Source organism: Tamandua tetradactyla, chromosome 16 (assembly GCF_023851605.1).
Source record: "Tamandua tetradactyla isolate mTamTet1 chromosome 16, mTamTet1.pri, whole genome shotgun sequence".
NCBI classification, from domain to species: Eukaryota; Metazoa; Chordata; class Mammalia; order Pilosa; family Myrmecophagidae; genus Tamandua; species Tamandua tetradactyla.
The window spans coordinates 49,810,837-49,821,065 of record NC_135342.1 but is presented as its reverse complement, the minus strand read 5'-3'; the positions used below and the strand labels follow the sequence as shown (position 1 = coordinate 49,821,065).

Here is a 10,229-nt window from a genome sequence, read left to right as displayed (position 1 = left end):
TTTAATAATAATAGCAGTACAATTGAAATCTAATTTTTATTCATTTCAACCTCCTAAAAATGTCCAGCTGTAAAGGCACTCAGATGACCCACAGAACAAAGGCATCATTCAACCCCCTAGATTACAGATGAGCCAACTGAAGCTGAGAGAAGAGATGTGACTGGTTCAAAGCCACCGAGCCAGTTATTGAGAGAATAGGATTAGAACTCACTCTTGCAAACTTCAGTCCACATGTTCTTTCTGTTACCAGGTGATCATTGCATGCTGCGCTCAGAGTCTCAGACCTCTCATGTGGGGTCTGAGAAAAAGGAAAGAATGTCTAGCCCATTGAGGAAGTGTGAGAAGGCTGTTTACCTACGTCCTGCTGACAGGTTTGCTCTTGACGCACTATGTTCTAGAGTAACTCTGGTTTTTCCTTCAGTTAGGCAGAGTGAAAGAGACTTATTTAAACAGGAAAAGGGACTTTTGTGGACAGTCTTTAATCATGCTTAGTTTTCGCATCCTCAGTTAAGTCAGCAATGGGTCATCAACCTGAATATGCTCACCAAGCCCTGAGAAGGCTGACTGACAGATCAGACACACCTCCCAGTCCTGGCTTGGCTGAATAGCACCAACATAAGATGCATTCCTGTCCCGAAAAAAATGGGGTGTAATCCAAGGCTGTGATCTTAGAAGAATGGAAACTAAGGCTATATAGAACAGAATTCATTTAAATTAAGGGCAACCTTGAAGTGGAACATCACAACAGAGTAGTGGAGTAGACACAATTGTTGGCTGAACCAACCCCCATCCACAACTCTACTTCCCTTAACCATCTTCCAGCTTATAAAACTTCTTCCATATTCTGGTCAATTTGATGGATGAGGCTCCCAGGAAGTTTTGGTTTTCCTAATAAAAGTTGCTGTTTCAGCCAAAAAGAACCATGAAGACCTTTAAAATCAAAACTACGTTCTAAGGAAGTCAGAGCTGTTGTTCGAACTGACACTGTGCACACCTCTCCGTAACTCTACCTTCAGGGACGTCACGGTGGTGGCACTATTTACACCAAGAAAATCAGCAAGTGCTACAAATCAGTGTTTTTACCTCCCATAGAATTGTTTTTTTAAGCATTTATGAACACACCATTGGCACAGCAGGAATTTGGGACCTTCATTGTACTCCCAAGAATCTGTACCATCCCTAGATTGGCTACTGCCAGTTAACTCCTACTTGCATTAGCCAGTGGTAGTAAGGTTTTCTGTTATTTGCTGCTGAATGTTACCTGCTACAGGTAGCTTAGTGGGTCAGAGAAAGGGAGAAGTAAAAGGTGCATTCCACTTACTTTGCCTTGGTGGTATGATGGAATAGGTGGAAAAGATTTTGGATTGACTTTCGTTTCAAGTATGATATGAAAGTCACGTGCTTGAAGGCAGAGAACTCTTACAAGAAAACACAGCTCATGATCATCACCAGGGACTCAAACTGAAATGAAGCTTAACATTTTGCTGAATCCTAACCAAACTACTAATGCTAATTAGCATGTTTGCAATTTACTCACCACAAGACAGATATGCAGAAATGCTATCCTTGTTTTCTCTGTAGCTGAACTCAGTTTGCTCACAAACTTACAATTCTGGATTTATAATCCTCCCATTCATGATAGTATGGTCACTTTTTGGTTTAAACTTTATTTCTTCAAAACTAACTCAGGTTCCTTGGAAAAGGAACTTCCCCATCACTGTTCTGCCCATCTCCCTGGTCCTTGTGGGAAAAGTTTCTTAGTGGTTTCCTATGGTCTTGGCTGCTGGGAAGGAATATCCTGGTTCTCCCTGACTTCCAGTTGCAATGAAGTAACCTTGATGGCCTCCCTACTGTGTGTGTCAGCATCTGCTGGGGAAACTGGGCTTGCCTAGTGATAGATATCATGCAGTAACATGCCTCCATGGCGCACTGTGTCGTCCTTGTCCTGACCCCAACCCACTGCCCTCTAAGCACTTGATACCTTGCCCTTCTGCTTATATTGTGGGCCTGTGAACTTTCAGATGCCTTCTCCACAATTACACTGGGAAGTGTGGGCCTCTGGTGAGGTACATTCATGCCAATTTCCTGGCAATCTACGTCAACCAATGCTATACCACAGCTCAAGTGTGCTGTGTTGTTCTGACATCATTGTAGACCCATGGCTTCTTCAAGATGTTTGCAGTTTCCTGGGCTATGCTCTGAGACATGAAACACAAGCATGCCCACCTGTGTTTCCTAAGGCCTGTCTGGGATTCTCTGTCTTCTTCTGGAGCCTCAATTCCGAGGTTGCAGAGCAGGAAGGAGCTTTTAACTGAGTCTCCAATCTTGCTTATTTCCTGCATGCCATCCCCAACCTCAGAAAGGGTTTTTTCCTCCTGTCTGTATACTGAGAAGTGCCCTTATTTTATAACATATATCCCTCTTAAACTTATAGTAAAGACTCTTTTTCTGAATATTCTGAGTTTTGAATATACAAATTCCTATTTCCTACGGCAAATCCTAGCTCTTGCAAATGAAAGAAAGCTGTAGCTTTAACAGTTAGTATCCCTGCAATACATTTTTTAAAACTGTTTTTATTGTATAATATGACATGTATACAAAGCAAAGAAAGAAAAAAGCAATAGTTTTCGAAACACTCTTCAACAAATAGTTACAGGACAGATTCCAGAGTTTGTCATGGGCTACCAAACCATCATCTCATATTTTCCTTTTAGCTTCTCCAGAACACTACAGGCTAGAAGGAACAAAATTTTTTTATCATCACAATAGTTTTTTTTCTTTTTCGTGAAAAATAACATATATACAAAAAAGCAATAAATTTCAAAGCACAATGCAAGAATTAATTGTAAAGGACATTCAGAGTTTGGTATGGTTACAATTCCACAAGTTTAGGTTTTTTACTTCTAGCTGTTCTAAGATACTGGAGACTAAAAGAAATATCAATTTAATGATTCAGTAATCATACTTGTTTGTTAAACCCTACATTTACTGTATAACTCCACCATTACATTTGATATTTCTGTCTCACTGTTTAGTAGTATTTCAGCTATGGCCATTAAAACTTTCTCATATTGGAAGGGGCTGCAACAATATGAGGTAGGGAGATGGAACTAGCTGATGTTCTAGAGAGACTGGGCCCTCTAGGTTTCAGGACTTATCTGATCCAGGGACCCATCTGGAGGTTATAGGTTTCTGGAAAGTTACCCTAGTACGTGGAACCTTTGTAGAACCTTATATATTGCCTTTGGTGTTCTTTCAGATTGGCTGGAATGGTTTTTTTGGGGGGGCTTGACAAGTTATGATACATAGCAATGTCTAACTGGAGACCTCCAGAGTAGCCTCTTGACTCTATTTGAACTCTCTCAGCCACTAATATCTTATTGTTACATGTCTTTTCCTCCATTTGGTCAGGATGGCATTGCTGATCCCATGGTGCCAGGTCCAGACTCATCCCTGGGAGTTTTCTCCCACACTGCCAGGGAGAGTTTCACCCTTGGATGTCATGTCCCACATAGGGAGGAGGGCAATGATTTTATTTGCAGACTTGGGCTTAGAAAGAGCGAGACCACACCTGAGCAACAAAAGAGGTCCTCCAGAAGTACCTCTAAGGCATACCTATAGGTAGGCTAAGCTTCTCTATTACATACATAAACTTCACGAGAGCAAGGCTCAAGATAAGGGCTTGTCCTGTTTGGGTGTCCCTAATGTTTGGCACAGCATCAGGGATTTCCTGGTGGTAAAGTTTAATGGTTCCATATTTTTTCTCCCATCCCTCAAGGGACTTTGCCAATACTTCTTGCAATACTTTTAAATTTAAGAATCTATTATGGAATTTGGAAGTTAAACACTGAGGAAGGGGGTCAGAGAATGAGCACTCTGAATGGTAAGATACTTCAGCTTCCTTCTTCATCTGCTATCTTTTCTCAGGAAGTTACAGAAAGATGTGCTCCAACACATTGAGAAATTAAACCAGAAAAAAGGAGATGTGGGCTTAAAGAAGTGGAGAGAATTCTCAGAGTGATGGTGAAGGAAAATCCCACGTTGACAGTTGTGCATTAGGCCCTAGAGAGCAACCACTCAAGACTGGAATGGGAGGGTGGAGGGCTCCAGGTAAGAATTATCATAAGATTGGTTTCGCTATATGAAAACTTGAATTGCTATTAGAGTATGTAAGAAGATCTAGCCACTGGAACAGCACAACCAAAAAATCTAAACAATTCTAAATTCTAAGGAGGTTCAGTTATTAAGTCATAAAAAAACATTGCATACAAAAGGAGAAATAATCATAGCCAAATCACAGCCAACCACTTAACTCAGCAGTAAACAATGTTTAGATGTCCAATTAATGTCAACCCTGAGATTTCTTTAACTAAGGAGGAAAAAAACCCTGGGGTGTTTTTATGTTGGGAGAATGGGGAGAGGAAGATGGACGTAAATGTGCTAAATTTTCACTTCCCCAAATACTCTGATAAGTCAATGGTTAGTGGCCAACATCAATGACTCAAGATATAGCAGTTTAAGCACATTATTTAGAAAAATGAAGATAACCACTGAGAGAAACAGCTAAAATATTTGAAAATGTTTGTCTCTGGAGATTGGAATGTAACCCAAATGTTTCTTTGGTTTTTTGAGTAACAACCACTATCCAACAAAACAACAACTAAAATCCATCTAATAAATCAGCTTGTTTAGAAACAAATGTAGTGTGTATTTAAGGGTTAAACTAGCAAAAAGAAGACAAACAAATGAAAACACTTTGATCTGCATCTGAACCAAGGTGACATTACATTTGGTTCAAGACCCCTCACATTTGCTTCCTTCAAAGTGATTCAGTTTTCACGTGTCATAGTCAATAACCTCAGTTAAGTTGCCATATAAATCTGTTTAGGGCTGAGAAGCTGCTACTGATAGACTTGCGATGTTACCATCTTCTTTCTACTTAAAAGTTTTCAGGGAGTTTATGTGTTTTTCCCTCAAACCTGTGATTCTTTTTGAAAGTTTGCTTTATGACTGTTGTATTTCAAGAAGTTAGAGGCATCAACTACTCAACGTATGTAGTTCTAGCAGCTTTAATTGTTATTGATAAACTAGTAACAAATTTTATTTATTTATATTTCATAATAAGCACACTAAGCTACCATATATACGCTTAATTGGTGTAGTCATTAAACTCAAGAGAGCAACATGGTTCATAACTAAATACACAGTAATTTCATCCCAGTGTCCTCTTGTATTTTTGTTTTGATTTTTTTGTCTCTGAATAAAAATAGCTCTTATAAGTGAGTAGATGTTTCAGTGAAATATCCCACTGTGACTGCATTTATTTATTTGATGGACTTAACTCTTGTTTCCAATTTCATGGAATGCGATCCTTAGAGTAGTCCCGTCATCTTTTATGTTGTGGCTGTCCTCATTGTTTACTGCTAGTTAATTATCAGTATCTGGTACATCTTTTTTTTGTCATCCCTTTGACCTCTTTGAGAAGTGCTTCACTTTTTTTATTTTCAGAGGTTCTCTTTCGTTAGTCTTTCCAGCCTTCTTTTTCATTTTAATCCCCTAGTCTTGGTGAATGCTTCTCTAATGTCTCATTAGCATTTTTCTACAATTTCTCAGAGTTTTTAATACTTTAGCAATCTTTTTGCATTTCTTCAAAAATTTTAAATATTTCATTAACTAAAAATTAACTATTTGATACACATAAAATTAATAAAAGTAATTTTGTTCACTCTATTAGGTTTCAATGGGTGATACGTTTGAATGTCACCAAGTAGAAATTCTAAACTGTATTTTTAAGATTAAACAAATAAAATACTAGAGCATCTACAATTCTTATGTTACTCCTCACAGTCATATATCAATGTAGTATTTATAAATTGGTGGCCTTGGATTTTCACTTGAATACTAAAGGGTGGCACAGTGTTTCACTAGAACAACCATGTGAAAACTGTGCTCAGATGGTAACCTATGCATCAGATGGATGGATGGATGGATAGGTAGAAAAATAGTGGACAGATAGGTAAATACACGGATATATAGATTTGTCCAAGCTCTTAACTCTCTTCTCCCAAAATGTTCTTAAACTATCTCTTTAGTGATATGGAAGGTTACTAATGCTGGAAAACTGAGTTCTCTAATTTATAAGTTCTTACAGGTATATAGTATTTCAGGAAAATAAAACATTTGAAAATGGAAACTTACAAATAACTTTGTGAATAATTGCTTGCATTCCAAAAGTATTATTTATTTTACCAAAACATTTACCTCAGGCTCCTTATTTAAGGAATATTAGACCTTATGTAATATGCAAGGCAAGCCAGCCCTGTAAATGTGTTACTCCTGTGGTTTTCATTTGGAATTGATGTATTTTGTCTTTCCTAAATTAATGACCACCAGCAGTTCCAGGGATCAAGTAGAATATAAATTGAGCATAAAAATGCATATTTGCTGAGAGGCTTGCTATATTATTTTACCTTTGATTATGAGCTAAGCAATAAGCAATAAGCCCTTGCAAATGGAACAGTGGAACATTACTGGATGTTTTATAAAATTATTTTATCTACTAAATTTATTAAGTGAAAGTGGACTTTAAAAAAATCTATGTACTTTATTATTTTAACTATGACTTTTAAAAATATGAAGTACAGAGACTATGACATACCCTTATGAATCTACCACCAGATTTAATAAATGTTAAAATGCTGCCATATTTGCCTTATATAATAATTGAAGGATGCTCCTCAGAGGTAACTGTACTGAAATTTGTGTGTGTGATAACCTCAAAGTTTTTGTGGTTTTGTAAACATATGTAAATATTGTAAACAATAAATTCCATGGTTTTATGTGTTTTAAAACTGAAAATAAGTGGTATCATACCGTATGTATCCCTTTGCAATTTGCTTTCCCCATTCTGTATTAGTTTCTTGAGATTTATTCATGGAGATCTAGGTCATTCATTTGAACTTTGTAGAATCTATTGTATAAACACACCAGTTTATATTTCCCTTCTCTTATTGAGCTTGCTGAGGTCGTCTCCATTTCTTTTTGTATTACAAATACTGCTGTAGTGGGCATCCTAATATATTTCTCTTTGTGCACATAAGCAAATATTTCTCTAGAGCAGTGGCTCTCAAACATGGGCAAGCATCACAATCTCCTCAAATACTTGTTAAAATACAGACTACTGGGCTCCATCTCCAGAGTTTCTGATGGTAGGTCTGAGTTGGGGACCAAGAATTTGCATTTTTTTTAGCAAGTTTCCTTTTGCTGCTGCTGATGCTGGTTCAGGGACAAAACTTTGAGAATCACAGCTCTAGTATATATCATTGAAAGTAGACTTCTTATATGTGCATATCATTATCCTAATAAGATATTGCCAAATTGTTCTTCAATGAGGTTGCTGCAACTTATACAGCCACAAATTACCATACACATTAGATATGTTCAGATATTTTAACTTTTACCAATCTGATTTTGGAAATGGTAACCTCATTATTGTTTTTATTTGCATTGCCTTAATTGCTAGTTAGGTTGAGCAGTTTTTTATGTTTATTTGCCATTTGGGTTTTCTTTTTTTATGAAGTACCTGTTCATATCCTTGGTCCATTTCCCATGCGGCTGATTGTCTTTTTTATTGATTTCTAAGTGTGTGTATATATATAACATATATATTAACATTGTATTGATTCATTGATCCATTGTTAGGCAATTGCAGATATTCCCCATGTGTATCTCTTAATTTTGTTTATGGCATTTTATCAGTCAGAAATTTTAAATTTAACTGTTGTCTAATTTAACCATCTATTCCTTTGTAATTTATACTGTGTTCTGATTAAGAAATACTTCCCTAACTAATGCCATAAATATACTCTTCTATATTTTCTTCTAAATGTTTTTTTTGCGCTAAACATCTATGTCCCAAATATATCTAGAATTTAGTTTTGTATATTATATGATCCAATTTAATTTTTTTCCCATATGCAAAGTCCTTTGTCCCAGCAATATTTATTGGATGGTCTGTCTTTAGCCCAATGATTTTCCTTGTCACCCCTGTCATATTTCAAGTCCCCATGTATACCTGGGTCAATTTTTGCTCTATTTTATATTTGCCCATTTGTTTATACTTGTATGAAGATCATACTGTTTTAATTATTATGATTTTCTATTAACTCTTGATACTTGGTATTCTGGTTTGCAAGCTACTGGAATGCGATATACCGGAACTGGGATGGCTTTTAAAAAGGGAAATTTATTAAGTTGCAAGTTTACAGTTCTAAGGCTGTGAAAACATCCAAATTAAAGCAAGGCTTTAGAAATGTCCAATCTAAGGCATTTATGGAAAGATACCTTTGTTCAAGAAGGCCGATGATGTTCAGGGTTTCTCTCTCAACTGGAAAGGCACATGGCAAACATGACAACTTCTGCTAGCTTTCTCTCCAGGCTTCATGTTTCATGAAGCTTTCCCTGGGGCATTTTCCTTCTTCATCTCCAAAGGTCTCTGGCTGTGTACACTCTTGTAGCTCTCAAACTTTTTTCAAAATGGTCCCCTCTTAAAGGGCTCCATCCAATAAGCAACCCACTTTGATTGGGTGGAGACACATCTCCATGGAAATCATCAAATCAAAAGTTACCACCCACCACTGGGTGGGTCGCATCTCCATGGATAATCAAAAAGCTCCCACCCAGCAATATTAAATGAGATTAAAGGACATGGCTTTATTTTGAAATAGATTAAAACTGGAACACTTGATTAGAAACTCCTGCTGTATATTAAGAATAGATTTGTCTGGTTTAAACAGGAATTTTTAATCACAGTTATAGAATCTATTTAGCTAGTTTAAAGAGAAAGTAATTTGTCGAGGAACAAAGGTAGCTTACATAACTATTGAGGCGACTAAAGAAATAGATTCTAGGCTTAGCTTCCAGGAGCTACTTACACCACACTTCAGAATTGGCCCATCAAGGGAGCTACTGTTTCTGCATGGTCAGGAAGTGCCAAAGTAGAAGTGGCTAGAAAAACTGTCAATTCTGGAACTACACAGCCGATGCCACAATACAGACACTGCTAAAACAGGTTTTCACAGCCATGCGCTCCAGGTCCATGTCATTTTCTGTCATGATTTGTGCTAGCCAAACATCTCCACCCCTCTTTTTGTGCACATAATTGAGATAAATACATACTTTATCATCTAAATTAGGACCCTTTTGAATCTGAAAGGGAGCATTATTAATAATTAGGCTGCTACACCCTACTCATAACTCAGTTCTGAATCAACGCCTCAAGTACGTGCTTCTGACTGGGAAAATCTAAATTATAGGTTTGCATCTAGCAGCAAAAGAGTCTGGGAAATGTAGTTTTGGGGCTTCTAGTTTAGGAAGGTTGTTAGAATTACTCTGTGTAAAAATATCAAAACCAGCAAAAGACCTTTAAAAGATTTTGGACAGGTCTGTATGACTATTATTACACTGTCTTTCTTTTAACTTTTCTTTCTTTTTCTCTTTTTTACTCCACTGTTTAGGGCCACCAGAACAATGATTTAACATTGTTAAAAGCAGTGATGATATCTGACATTTTTCTCTTCTTCCTTCTCTGAAAGGAAATGCTTCTAAGGTTCATTACTAATTATGACGTTTTCTGTAAAGCTTTAAAATATACTCATGTCAGGTTTAGGAAATTCCCTTTTATTCCTTATTTTCCACTTTTTAAAATTATGACTGTGTTAGATTTAAGGCTTTTTCTACATATAATAAGATAATGTTTTTTCTCCTTTAGTTTATAAATGTTTAAATTACATTAAAAGATTTTAAAATATTAAGCCAATCTTGAACTATTGGAATAAATTCTTCTTGGTAAGGATAAATTTAAAATATATATATATATAATATATATATTAAATATATATATTATATATATATTAAATATATATATTAAATATATATATTATATATATATTATATATATATATTAAATATATATATATATAAATTTTTGGCTTTATTATGCTAATATCTTATTTAGGATTTTTGCAAATGTGTCATAAATGGGCTGAATTATAACTTTCTAATACTATACCTTTTCAGTTTTGGTGTAAAGTTATGTCAGCCTTATAAAATAAGTTGGAGAGGTATCTGCGTTTTTGTATTTTCTGAAAAACTTTAAGATAATGATCAATCTGTTCCTTAGAGATTTGGCTGAGTTCTTCTATAAAACCATCTGGCTCACTGTGGTTTTT

At 36.1% G+C, this 10,229-nt stretch overlaps 1 protein-coding gene across 9 annotated transcripts in view; it reads left to right on the top strand.

Annotated features, from left to right (window-relative positions):
• Positions 1 to 277: 277 nt before the first annotated feature.
• LOC143659472 (uncharacterized) overlaps positions 278 to 10,229 on the top strand; it is a 241,319-nt gene continuing 231,367 nt past the window's right edge. For all 9 annotated transcript variants that reach the window (XR_013163566.1, XR_013163573.1, XR_013163572.1 and 6 more), the window contains exons 1-2: positions 278 to 371; positions 3,928 to 4,110. The gene's annotated coding sequence lies outside the window, so the exon portion shown is untranslated. The remainder of the gene's footprint in view (positions 372 to 3,927; positions 4,111 to 10,229) is intronic.